The sequence below is a fragment of the Eptatretus burgeri genome, chromosome 12 (assembly GCF_056783735.1).
Source record: "Eptatretus burgeri isolate ZD-2024b chromosome 12, Ebu_testis_v1, whole genome shotgun sequence".
Taxonomy (NCBI): Eukaryota; Metazoa; Chordata; class Myxini; order Myxiniformes; family Myxinidae; genus Eptatretus; species Eptatretus burgeri.
In genome coordinates this window covers 98,030,160-98,045,159 of record NC_140972.1, presented here as the reverse complement: position 1 = coordinate 98,045,159, position 15,000 = coordinate 98,030,160, and positions in this window count along the sequence as shown.

Sequence of the window (15,000 nt, the reverse complement as noted above, 5' to 3'; positions counted from 1 at the left end):
GGTCGTGTTTTTTTCAGGTTAGAGGTCATGTTTTAGATGTTTACAGGTCATGTTATTACAGGTTACAGCTCATCTTTTTACATCTTTACAGGTCGTGTTTTTTGCAGGTTACAGGTCATTTTTAGATGTTTACAGGTCATTTGTGTACATGTTTTGACATGTTTAAAGGCCATGTTATTACAGGTTACAGCTCATCTTTTCACATCTTTTCAGTTCATGTTTTCACATCTTTACAGGTCATGTTTTTTACAGGTTAAAGGTCATGTTTTTACGGTTTACAGGTCAGGTTTGTACAGGTTACAGATCATGTTTTCACATCTTTACAGGTCATGTTTTTTACAGGTTAAAGGTCATGTTTTTACGGTTTACAGGTCAGGTTTGTACAGGTTACAGATCATGTTTTCACATCTTTACAGGTCATGTTTTTTACAGGTTAAAGGTCATGTTTTTACGGTTTACAGGTCAGGTTTGTACAGGTTACAGATCATGTTTTCATATCTTTACAGGTCATGTTTTTTACAGGTTAAAGGTCATGTTTTTACGATTTACAGGTCAGGTTTGTACAGGTTACAGATCATGTTTTCACATCTTTACAGGTCATGTTTTTTTTCAGGTTAGAGGTCATGTTTTACATGTTTACAGGTCATGTGTTCACATGTTTACAAGTCATGTTTTTTACAGGTTATAGGTCATGTTTTCACATCTTAACAGGTCATTTTTTTCAGGTTAGAGGTCATGTTTTTCCATGTTTACAGCTCATGCTTTTACAGGTTACATGTCATGTTTTTGGTTGAGGGCATGTCTGTGATACTGATGCAACACCCCTCTAGGTTAGGACAGTAAATTTTTAGCGTTTAAATGCGCACAGATTTTGATGAAGTCAACACACCTTCGCTAGTCATCCGATATGAAGCTTGTGGCCAAGTTTCATCAAAATGATATGTCTTGTTTCAGGGATAATGACTAAAGTGTTCACAAACTCTCTCAATGACATACCGACAGACACTGCTGATCGCATAAGCCCACCGGACGAGAGTCCAGGTGAGCTAAAAATGTTGAATTCCATCCCACCTATTGCTGCACTGTGTTGTTACAAATGCTTTGTTTAGTTGAATCTTTCGTAGTTTCAGAGGATACATTGGTAGTGTGTTGTATGAAATCGGGGAGACATCGTTCAAATGCATATTTCATCCAGGGGAACGGGGGTGGTGCAGAAGTCATTGGTTCTGCCATATTTGCATACGTTATAAATAGATGGCCCCTTGTGCTTTTGCTAAGTTAATTTCTCGGTGGAATTGTGATTTACATACAGACTACAGGCCATCAGCACGGCCTGGCTTTTATGGCTTGAACCCACACTGGCTCGCTTTATAATCATTGAGAGTGCAAACATGGTGTTCACCAAATAATCTATTTCTTTACACAGTTCGTGGCCATAACAACCAACTTGCACAATAAATGGGGAAAATGAAAGTCTTGTGCAGTCCCTTTTTGCTTATCTCATTATCGTTGATCTCTCCTCAATGCACAGCGTGATAATGATAGATATAAACACGGTGTTGTGATCAAACCCAAACCACCACTCCACTCCATACCATGGTGTCCCATTAATTAATACTAAAAAAAAAGCAGCAACGTCCGTTTAATAAATATAATCTTCCATGTTTCTTATCTTTCGACCTACAACTTGTGTGAATGCTCTGTGAGTGTGCAGGTTTTTGTTGTTGTCTCTGTGACTGTGCAGGTTTTTGTTGTTTCCATGACTGTGTAGGTTTTTGTTGTTGTCTCCATAAGTGTGCAGGTGTTTTTCTTTTTACCTCCATCACCAGAGGTGGAGAGGTTATGTTTTCACCTCTGTCTGCCTGTTTGTGTGCAGGATATCTCAAAACGTTGTCAATGGATTTGAATGAAATTTGGTGGACAGGTTGGATGTATGACAAGGACAAACTGATTAGATTTTGGTGAAGATCCGGATTCGATATTTTTTAAGTGATTCTTCACCAATGAGAGATAGGGCTGAACTTATAAAAAGCATGATACCTCAAAAAGTTGTGGACGGATTCGGATGAAACTTGGTCGACATGTTCGATGTGTGACAAGGAAGAAATGATTCAATTTTGGTGAAGATCCGATTACGGATCCGATAATTTTTAAGTGATACTTCACCATTGAGAGATAGGGCTAAACCGATATATTGCACGGCATCTCAAAAATGTATTGATTAGGCCAGATATGTTGTTGTGGATCAGGAATTACGTAGCGGAGGTATTCACTCTACCTAATGCACTTCCAGTTGACTCTGTGACTGTGCAGGTTTTTGTTGTTCTCTCTGTAAGTGTGCCGGTTTTTGTTGTTGCAAATGTATGAATGACCTTGTAGGTGTAGTTTGGGGTAGGTAGAACTGTTAGATATAAAACAGAGGTTATTCCTTCTGATGGTATTTCAGAGTTTAAATTTATGGAACCCTGAGACCCAGAGAGGTACAAGGAAGATAGAATATTGCAAGTATGGTTCATCATTGTGCGGGTGCTGAGGATAGGCCTTCAGAGCAGCACCGGAGCCTCGGGCCGAGTACAACCCTCCACGTTATCATAAAATGATTCTGCCTTTTCCTAATCGGGATGCTTGCCATGCCGCTCACCCGTACTGAGTTTTTTTTTAATGAGATTTCGCCCACCACAAAGCCAAAGGCCACTCAAGGTTGGGGCTCCACAAAGTACAGTATAGATATTAAATAGAAAGGAGGAATCTGTTAACATACCTCTTGAATTGAGGTAGGTTGGGATTGAAGGGGAAGCAGGATGCAGGTAAACTGTTCCAAAGTGATGCAGTGCTGAGAAAAAAAAAACAACTAGAAGAGTACCTCATAGTCTTACTGCTCGGGACAGATATAGTGCATGGATGGGAAGAAACTGCCAAACGTGTAGAGCGACTGAAAGTGTGCTCGGGTGGAACGAGACCCTCAGAGCACATTCCGTGGTAATGTCGATTAAAAAAGTATCAAAGAAGCAACAGAGCAGCGGATTGAGAGAGAGGTTCCAGGGATGATGCCAACTCCTGTTCCACCAGAATGGCAACACGTTGCTGGATTCCATCAAGGAGAGATAAATGACAGGCCAGAGCAGCAGCTCAAATATGACAATGATACGGCATAACAGGTCATATAGTGGCCTTGTATAGATAGAGCATAGCAACTTGAGGAAGGTATCGCCGAGCATGAAATAAGCAGCCAAGCACGAGGATGCTCTTTTAGCGATACCAGAGATGTCCTTTTCCCAGCTGAGGTTTGAGTTGATATCCAATCCAAGCAGATGGACAACAGGAAGTTCCTATAAAGGTGAAGAATCCATAGACAGGGAGACATCTTCAACAAGACACAGACTACAAGTGGGACTTTTTTGGTTGAAAGTAGCAAGCCAGTCTTTTCCCCAATTAACCACACTCTCTAGGTCCTGATTGCGAGTGGTTGGTACTGGCATAGACATGGGAAGGAGGAGACAAGGTTCCAGGGTAGGTAATATAGTTTTGAGTCATCTGCAATAAATGCTTCAGAGTGAATTTTTATAAGATTGGCCCAAAATGGTAACATTTGAACATTGATGTCTTCAGATGTTTTTCAAATTTTTATCCTAGGTTGTGTATGGTCTAAAACTCAGAAAGCCAAATTTTTGATGTGATTGACCCATTCCCCACCGTTTGGGCCACACCTAAAGTTTGGAGATTTTGACACCCTTGAAATTTTTTTTTCCATTTTCAAAGTGAATTATTTAGAATAGCCATCAGTTGCCCAAGGAAATTCCTTTACAAACTTATTTTATGGTTTGGGTACTAAAATATTTTAAACAAAAATCTTTGGGATCTGGATGGTTTATGGATCGTCGTGCCACCTATAATCCCTTTCGGCAAACATTCACTTCAGACTTTCGCTGGCCATATTTTGAATAACCATCAAGGTCCCATGGATTTTATTTGTGCATAAGATAGTACAAGTACTGTACTATCCTCTGAAAGTAAAACATTCATGGGACCTTGGTGGTTATGGCCGTAAAGGGGGTCTCAAGACCACTTCGGGCTATACGAAGCCCTTTTTTGAGCCACGCCCACTCCCATAACCATCCTGATATTTTGAAACTAATATTATCAAATAAAAGTTCCATATCTATATTAACAAAACCAAGATTAAAATCCATGGGACCTTTTAAAAACAAAGAATAAAACAGGTCCGAAGTTGCCTTGTTTGACAGATAATGTACATATCAATGTACATATAATGTACAGGTATATGTACACGACATGTACATGGTCTGCCTCTGTCACCGATTTCCGTCACTTGCTACAGAAGTCCACTATATTCCATTGCTGATTCAAGAGCAAAGTACTTTCCCTAAATGTCTTAGATTTTTAGGATGGATGGCCCAAAAACAGATAAGACATTTAGTGAAAGTACTTTACTCTTGAATCAGCAATGGAATATAGTGGACTTTATGTCCACTATAGTCCACTACATATGTCCACATCTTGCATACCCTGTGTTCCCCACCCCATCCCTCTCCCTTCCACAGATCTCCTAATGTCTCTGTTCCCCACTGCTTTGTCCTTCCCTCTCCTGCCCCTCGTCTCATGCCCCCCCCTTGCTGTGCATTGTGTGTTCGCTCTCATACGAGCCTCGACAAGGTATACAAAAAAAAAACAGGGCTCAAACTCGGGATCCTAAAATCGCAATCTAGGCACCGTAACCACAAAGCCAACACCAGGCTTTCTCCTGAAATGAAAGACTGTTAGACAAGTGAGGAGAGGTACATATCTAAAACTGTTAGACAAGTGAGGAGAGGACGCGACTGCACGTGGACAGTGTGTAAGCAGAGCTCCAGATCTGAATGAACATTGCAGAAATGCATCGTTTTCACACATGGTGAACGAAATGTTTGTGCTTCCCACATTCTCAATCCTCAAAATATTCAGTTTCTGGTAGCAGCAGATTCATTCAACAAAACAAAAATGTTGTATGGAAGACAAATGCTTCGAATTTTTTTTGTTGCGATAAAAATCTTTAAAATCATTTTGCAAGTAATTCTCCAACAAGCAGTCCAGTGCACACACACACACACACACACACACACACACACACACACACACACACACACACACACACACACACACACACACACACACACACACACACACACACACACACACACACACACACACACACACACACACACACACACACACACACACACACACACACACACACACACACACACACACACACACACACACACACACACACACACACAATATTATATAAAGCCCTTTCGAACCACTGACTGACAGTGGGTGATGCAGAAAGTTGAAATTTTGCATGCAGATGGACATCGAAGTCAATTCACCAGAAAAAAAAAAACACAGATTCACCAGAAAGCATCCATAAATGAAAAATAGGTAAATTTAAAAAATAATGAATGAAAAATCAAATGCAGCTGAGTGACCTGAGACAATAGGGAAGCACGGTTTGTATACTTACACAACCCTGCTAGTGTATATATATATATATACATATATATATATATATATATATATATATATATATATATATATATATATATACATATATATATATATATATATATATATATATATATATATATATATATATATATGAAGTTTCCTCCAATCTCCAATGAAGATGAGCTCTTCCTCCAATGTAAAACCCAGGTACTTGAATGTTCCCACCTGGTGTATATTCTTGCCTGCCTCAAACCGGATATGTGCGTCCTCTCTTCCCGATAAGTAGAATGGAAAACAAGTCTTAATTGTGAAGACTCATGTTCGCATACTTCATGTTCGATCACCATTCTGGTGAGTCCATCCAACACTCTCTTACCTCTGTGTTGCTCACCATTATCCTCGGTCCCACACCTTCCAAGCCATTGCATCCTGAAGTCCTGAGTATGACGTCACCAAGAAAATCATCTGCAAACAACGTTTCTCAAAGTAACCCTCTTCGTGCTCCCTCATTCAACACATCAGAACCACAACAAATGGAAAAGAACTGAGCTGACCCTTGATGTAAACCTACCATTAACACCTTTATCTCAAAAGCCTCTGAGCAATCATTCCAAGTTCTGACTGATTTCTGAGGTCATATGATCACCTCAACAATCCTTCTCAATCTTTCAGGTGTGCACTTCTTGCTCCACATATCTTGCAACCTTATCACATGCTTTCCGCAGATCCACAAACACACAATTCACCTGACTATTCTCTTTAAAAAACTTTTCATTGCTTAAGAATGAAGGTATCATTTGTTCCCTTTCTCGGCATAAACTCAAACCACATCCCATCAATCCCCACAAATTCTCTAAGCCAATCATCCATCCTCATTTCCATTACCTTGAACACTTGCTAAATCAGCTTGAGGCCCCCCATCATTCCCGTGCCCCATGGCATCCCCATTATTCTTATAGAGAGCCAAGAAGTAACTCTCTGGTCAATCCTTTGGTAGGTATTCTCTCCCAGATCTTAAGCACCAACTGTGAAAGCCAGTCCACCACTCTGTCCCCCGATCCCTTGATCATCTCCACACCACCCATGATGATAGACTAGCTTTCCCGATCATAGCTTTCCCTAAAACTTACACCAGAACTTCTTCTCGTTCTCTGTTGCTTCCTGTCCCTTGCACCTTGTTCACCCCTCCTAAATACATCTCTCATATTATCCACATTCAGTTTATCAAAATATTCCTTCCATCTCCCATGGAATTCTTTCTCTTCATTAAGAATCTCCCATCATTTATTTATTTCATTTTATTTTTTTCTACCAAGTCGAGGCTCGTGTGAGAGCTAATACACAGAAGCATATAACAAAGAAGGAGACAAGGGGGGGGGGGTGGGAGGAGGAAGCACAAAAGAGTGGGGAGCAAAGACAATAGGATATCTGTGGAAGGGAGAGGTATTGGGTGGAGTACACGGGGTAAACAAGATGGTACTACAGGGACTTTCAGGTGGGAAACAGGGGATTTGAAGGAGGTGGGTTTGGGGTGGATTCATGGGGGTACAAAAGATCAATATTTTGGATTGGGGAAGACATGATATGGTGGTGAACATCTGTTTTGAAGACCTGGAGGGAGGAGTGGGATTGAAGAGTGTGGGAGTTTGTTCCAGAGGTGGAGAAAAAAAGAGGACCAAAAGAGTGAAGGTGGGCAGTGATTCTTGATTTTGGTAGTTTCACCAGAAGGGGGTTTGTTAGCGGACTTTGAGCGCCCTAAGGAAATATAGGGGGGGGGGACAGATCACAGACAGAATAGAGGGGGCAAGGCCAGAGAAGAGATGGTAGAATACAGGAAGACCACAGAGAGTGAGAGACCCAAAGATGCAGCTTCATCACGGGAAATACCAATGATCCTGCAAGCCTTGGTTTCCACAGCGTGAAGTCGAGGTAGGTGTGAGGCAGGAGCACCACCCTCGAGGGGAGAGCAGTACTCCATCAGGCTGTGGATGAAAGCTTTGTAAATGGTTCGAAGCTCAGGTGTGCCAAGGAAGGACTTTGCACGATGTAGGATGCCCAGTCAGCGACTGGCTTTGGAGGCCAGCTTGGAGATGTGGTTTTCTCAGGAGAGATCATGGCAGATAGTGAGGTCCAAAAGCTTGAATGAAAGGACTTCTTCAGGGGGATTGTTGAGAAGGTAAGTGGGGGGTTGCGGGTGAGGCAGGTTCCAGACAGTCCTTTTGGAGAGACATGGTGAGGGTTAATCTTATTCTATCATTTTAACATCTTCATCACGTTAATGTCCAAAATAGTCTTTCCAGCCCTTTTCCTGCTCTTTTTCACCTTCCACATTCTCTTCAATCCCATCCTTAACTCCAGATGTTCAAGACAGCTGTTCACCACCATCTCAGATCATCCCCCTTCCAAAACCATGAATTTAGCCGCGTCGCGTTGCGAACGCTGGCTCTAAGAGAGCTCCGCGTTGTTCTTCTTCTTCTGTTGAAGACAAAACCTTTACGACGTGGCTCTTGGACACATTTGTCCTTGTTTTTAACACCCATTACCCCCACCCTGATCTGTTTAATGTTCTAGCTCTTCCATGAGCCTCGACTTTGTATGCAAACAGAAAATAAAACGTTTCACACACACGAGTTTCAGAGTTTCCTTTGCTTCTCCCTGTGCTCTTTTCTTGTTTGATCATTCCCTTAGTGATTTGTCCCACTGACAGCTCTACCATATATGCTTTTCTTTGAGCCTCGCTTCTGTAAAGGGGGAAAAAATTGTGTTTTATACTACTCCACACTTCCCCTGTGCCCTCCTCAGGTTGTTCCAGTTATGACTGTGCAACTCTTTAATTAATCTCCAAATTTGTCTCAGTTTGTACAGGTACTGAAAGTGGAGGCTCATCTGCTTGGAGGAATCAAAATGGAACTCCTCTATCAGCCTTGCACATGCATTAAATGAGATGACACCTATGCATTGTGATTTGCCTAATGTCCACTGATGTCTCAGAATGTCCTTGTCGCACATGTGATATGTGTACATTGTACAAGCTCATCAGTGACCATTGGATGGTGTAGAAAAGGCAACAAACTCCACCGTTTGACACCACGGATGTTGTGACCCGACATCGCAGTGCCGAGTGGCGGCCGATGTAACCAGGTCGGGTCCACTGAATGCTGGAAAGCAGATGGCCACATCTGCCATATCCCCATGGCGATGTCACACAGCAACCCCGCAGCCATTTCCTGCAGGTGTGTGTAGCTGCAGCACTTTGATGCTCATTGCAAGTTGTTTGTTTGAATTCTGTTGTGATTTGGTCCAACCTAAGCCTCTGGGAAACCTTTGGGTGAATCATCATGCAACTTCAGCAGTGACATTAATTGATAATTATGAGCTAATAAGGGATGATTTTTCTGTATATTGTAAGTACTTATTATGTGTATAACTCGTGAATGTTTTTGCTTGGCTTTATTCCTACTCATCAAACCTTCAAACTCGACCAAACCACATGGCACTCCTCATCCTCATCCAACTCTGTTTCTTCTGCTGTTATTAACTGTGATTGAATTTTTACCTCCACAACCGAAGGTGAAGGAGGTTATGTTTGCACTCCTTTCTGTCTGTCTGTTTGTCGCCGACAGGTCACAATTATAAACCGGTCTTCACAAAACTTCACCACATGGTAGAGTTTGTCAAAAGGAAGAAGCCTATTGTTTTTAAGGTCAAAAGGTCAACATAGGTCTAAGGTCAAAAACTTAGGTGAGATTTCTAAAATCCTCAATTTTCATCCGATTGACTTGATATTTGAAGAGGATTTATATTTCAGGTCACTGAATTCAACCAGCCAATTATCTTCGAGTTCAACATAGGCCAAAAGGTCAACATAGGCCAAATTTATAAATGTCAATTTTCATCTGATTGACTTGAAATTTGAAGAGGAGTTGCATATCAGGTCATTGAATTCAACCACCAATTATTTTTGAGGTCAAATTTGTCTTACAGATTATACAAGTATTGTGCTCTGCAAGATGTATTCTTCTTGTTTGTTAATTGCCGGAATTCTTCGGATTTCGGCAATTATGTCGGTCGGTTGTGTGTCTGTCTGTCTGTTTGTGTGTTTGTTTACCCTGTAGCAGCCACACCGTTTCATCGATCATGACCAATCTGGGTACAGATGCTGGCCATGGTCCAACTTAGACACTTGTCGTTTTTGGTGAATCTAGGTCGAAGGTCAAGGTCAAGGTCACCGAAAAAACGAAATTATTATTTTCGCAATAACGTCCGTTAAAATTGTCGCATCGACTTCAAACCAAATCCAAAATGTGCATCTTCCAATTCTGCATCCAACCATATGTCTCATTGGGGTGTCACACCAACACCCTTTTTCGTGGTCGGGGGTCGAATGTCGGGGGGGGGGGTCGGGTCAAAACTTTCAAATTGCGATAAAAACATTTCAAGTCCGATTGACTTCCAAGTTATGATCATGACCAAACTAAGTGCTATAACTCATTAAACAGTAGCACGATCGACTTATAAGAACCAAATTGATTTCCACGTTTTTGTTTTTTTCAGAGATCATGGAGATATGACAGTTATTCCGGCAATTCCTTGCTCAACTAGCAATTTCATTTGTTTGTTTGTGTACAGGATATCTCAAAAAGTTGAGGATGGATTCAGATGAAACTTGGTGGACAGGTTGGGTGTGTGACCACGACGAGTTGATTCGATTTTGGTGAAGATCCGAATACGATAATTATTTAATTAGCAAGTGATTCTTCACCATTGAGAGATAGGACCAAAAACGATATACAGAATGGTATTTCAAAAATATATTGGGCCCAATATGTTCTTGTGGATCAGGCATTATGTGGTGGAGGTACGCACTTTACCGAGTGTCCTTCTCGTTGAATTTGCATTTTTCCTTCAAGTGTAACTTCCTGAATGAAGTCAACCAATTGTTGGTTACACCTTGTAAATTATTGTGCACAGTTCATCCCACAGATATCATTATTAGTGCTTCTTTCAAAGAAACTTTAACTGGATTGACAAATGATCTGTCCTTGTGGAATATGATGTCCCTTCCATCTTCATGGAAGTGCTTCACCGAGGACATTTCTTTAAAGACAATCAAACCATCTTTCACTTACATTCTTTGTCAAAGTCTGATTGGTACATACTCTTTTGAGAATGATTGACATCTCATTCCCTGATGACTTGCTTTGGGATGCACATCACTAATCCGCCCTCTTCATGACGAACTCTTCAGCTTCTTCCCTCGATTCACGTGGTGGATCTCTAATAATTATCATTCCACATTCATTCAGATATCTATTGTCGTCTTTCCTTCATTGGGCTGGAGAGTTACACACTGAAGTGGAGCAAAACCACAAATGATTAAAGGTTTACGAAAATATCAGGAAGTTTCTCGACTTCTTAGGAAGAATTCAAACAAACATGACTGCTTTTGTAGTTCAATGACAGAATCGCTGAGCTAAAAAAACTGACCGACTCAAAATAGCCTGACTGTAATTCTTCTTCTTCTTTTCTTCTTCTTCTCTTTAGACAGCCTGACACAAAACTGATTGAAGCTCAGGACTTGCTTTCAACACTAACCTACTGCGTTTTATCGTGGTATGGTCCATGATGACTCGAAATTCTCAAACTGGGCTGTGGGGCCATCGACAAGACAATTGACTGAGGGCCAATCACATTGAATGGGTGTGGTTAACTGCGTAAAGTGAAGTACAGTCCCACAGCATTGACAACAGGAAAACACCTTTAAAGACAGGGACAGGTGTGGTTAATGGTGGAATATTATTACATCGTCCAACAACCATTGTTACCACATGTACTAAATAAATAAACTATATATATATATATATATATATATATATATATATATATATATATATATATATATATACATATATACATATATATACACACACACACACACACACACATGTACATATATACATATATGCAGTGTGTGTGTGTGTGTGTATATATATATATATATATATATATATATATATATATATATATATATATATATGTGTGTATGTGTGTATATATGTGTGTATATATGTGTATATATGTGTGTATATATGTGTGTATATATGTGTGTATGTATGTGTGTGTATCTATGTGTGTATAGGTGTGTGTGTGTGTGTGTGTGTGTGTATAGGTGTGTGTGTGTGTGTGTGTGTGTGTGTGTGTGTGTGTGTATGTGTGTGTGCATATGTATGTGTGTGTGTATATGTGTATGTGCGTATATGTATGTATGTGTGTGTGTATATATGTGTGTGTGTGTGTGTGTGTGTGTGTGTGTGTGTGTGTGTGTGTATATATGTGTGTGGACGTGTGAACATGTGTATATGTGTGTATGAGTATGTGTGTGTATGTGTATATGTGTGAGTATGTGTGTGTATGTGTGTATGTGTGTATGTATATGTGTGTATATGTGTGCATGTTGGGTAGTCGATCAAATCGAAAAAGAAAAGAAAAAAAATTCGAATTTTTTTTTTTAATCTCCCCTTATTATCAGTATTTCCGTCGATATGTTGGCTGCTCTTAGAGCACCCTTATTCTGGACATTTCCATCTGTCTGTTTGTCCGCGAAACTTTTGTCAAGCCTCAGGGCGAAACCACTCAACCAATTCCAATGAAATTTGGTAGGTAGGACCAATATTTCTGGGAATCATGTGCTTTCGAATATGGGACCCCGGGCCCTAGCAACGGCATAGCAACGGCCCTTTAAAGTGGTCAAAAAAAAAAATCGCAAAAAATCAAAAATAAATAAATCGAAAAATCGAAGCTTAGAGTTCTGTGCACAATCTATCTAGAATTTGCCAATTCATGCCAATTTGCAGCCCGAACAAAAAAAAATTTTGTAGGAGGAGATAGGTTTTGGGTGAGTACATGTCGAACATTTCAGAAACGGTTAATTGCGAATATCTCTAAGAGAAAGAGTCTGATTTTGATGAAACTTGGGTGAAATGTGTACAATGTGGCTCGCATGTACACAAAAATGAATGGTTGCTATGCACACCTCCGTTGCTTAGCAACAGCTAAAATACTTTATCGTACATCATACACTTATTGTGGACTGTACAAAAAAATCAATACTTCCGAAACTGGACCTCCGAGGGACCTGTTTTTTTTTTGTGCCCAAGGAGAATGTCTTACAGCATCATATAAAAAAATAAAATCTTTAGCGAATGGATAAATGGAATTACCAGGGCTGCCATTTGTAAGTCTCTTTGGAAACATGCCTGAAATTTCACAAGGCGGGTTTCTGGGCGCAAACTAAGAGGACTGTGATAATCATATTTATTGTGCTAAATTTATTGATAGCATGTACATGAATATTGGCTGGTCGCGTCGGCCAGCTTTCCATCTCGAGCGAGCAGCCATGTCGCCTACCGGCTTGTTTGTCTGTTGGGTAGTCGATCTCGTCGAAAAAAAAAATTCCAAAAAAAATTTTTTTTGAAATTTGTCAGGTCAGGTCAGGTATGGGAGCATGTGCCAGAACAGCACGTCGCTGCGTCCACTTTCCGCCGGTACTCCAGGGGCCTCCGTCTGGCCATCCCCCAGGCAGATGCCAGGCCCATCCCCATCTCCTTGAGATGATGGTCAACCTGCTGCAACCATGAGGCACGTGGTCGACCCACTGGCCTCCTCCACTCATGAGACTCCCTCGCTGAGAGAATCTGGTGAGCAGGATCAGAGTCAGGAAAACGAGCCACATGTCCATACAGCCGCAACTGACGCTCACGGACTATGCAGGTAACAAATCTCATCCGAGTCTCTCTCAGCAACCGCTCGTTGGACACAAAATCCGACCAGCGATAGCCAAGGATTCTCCGAAGAGACCTGGTACCAAAGGAATTAAGTCTCCGTCTCAGATCCTTGGTCAGAGTCCAAGTCTCGCACCCATAGAGCAAGACTGGAAGTACCAAGGACCTGAAGACTCGGACTTTCGTCCTCCCGCACAGGTACCGGCAGCGCCACACCCCATGATCCAGTGAATCCATGACTCCCCAGGCCCGACCCAGACGTCTATTGACCTCTGACTCGCAGCCAGCAGAGACATGAATATCACTGCCAAGGTAAGTGAATCTCTCTGTGACCTCAACAAAAACAGATACAGACAGGACAGCAGCATCCAAGATGTCACCGAAAGCCTGGATCTTAGTTTTGACCCAAGAAACCCGTAATCCCAACGGCTCCGACTCCTCATTCAGCACCTCGAGGGCCCCCAAGAGGATGTCTAAAGTCTCCGCAAAGATGACTGCATCATCTGCAAAGTCAAGGTCCGAGATCTTGACATTCCCAAATGACGCACCGCAATTTGATCTCTCCGACATCCTCCCTAGAATCCAGTCCATACAAGTGCTGAAAAGTGTGGAGGCAAGTACACATCCCTGACAAACTCCAGTAACAACTGGAAATAAGTCAGAGATGGTACCACCACACTTCACAGCACTCTCAGTACCAGAGTAGAGTTCAGACATCAGATCGATCAGTTTTGGTGGCACCCCACGAAGACCAAGAATCCTCCAGAGGACATCCCGATTCACTGAATCGAACGCTTTACAGAGATCAACATAGGCTGCAAGCAGCCCCTGCCGAAACTCTCGTCTGCGTTCGGTGAGGACACGAAGTGCAAGGATATGGTCAATCGGAGACCTCTTTGGTGTAAAGCCTGACTGCTCTGGACGCTGGTGCTCAAGCAGATGGTGGCGAACCCTATCGAGAATTATCCGAGCAAAGACCTTGCCCGGCACTGAGAGCAGCGTCACCCCTCGGTAGTTGTTGCAGTCTTGGCGATCACCCTTCCCTTTCCAGAGAGGGACAACAAGGCCCCTCTTCCAGTCAGTTGGGATGATGCCTGTGTTCCAGGCAGAGCACAAAACTGCATGCAACGACACGAGTGCAGCATTTCCACCAGCCTTGAGAAGTTCGGCATGGATGCCACAGATCCCTGGAGCTTTGCCCCGTTTCAACTGGTTCATCGCAGCCCGTGTTTCCACAAGCGTAGGTGGACCACAGTTGATTCGAGGGTCAGCAACAGGGATTGTAACACCCTTGACGTCCAACTCGACAGTTGGGGGATCAGCCTGGTACAACCGCTCAAAGTAACCAGCCCAGCGGGCCTTCACTTCAGACTCCTCTGTCAAGAGCCTACCACTCTTTGCTCGAACTGTAGTGCTCCGAGGGATGGACTTGGATGAACGTAATGCGCGAATTCCCCTGTAAGCAGGACGAGAATCACCTGTCCACAGGTGATGCTCTACCCCCTCACAGATTCCTCGCACATAGGCCTCCTTGTCCACCCTCAGTGCACGTACAGTTTTACGCCTCAGCTCCCTGAACAGCTCAGCTCTGCCATTCAGCCTGGCCCTGCGACTCTGGTCAATGGTATCCAGTGTCCCTTGAGAGACAAAATTCTTCTTTGCCCTGCGGTGAGCTCCAAGGCATCCACCGGCAACATCAAGGACGGTGGTC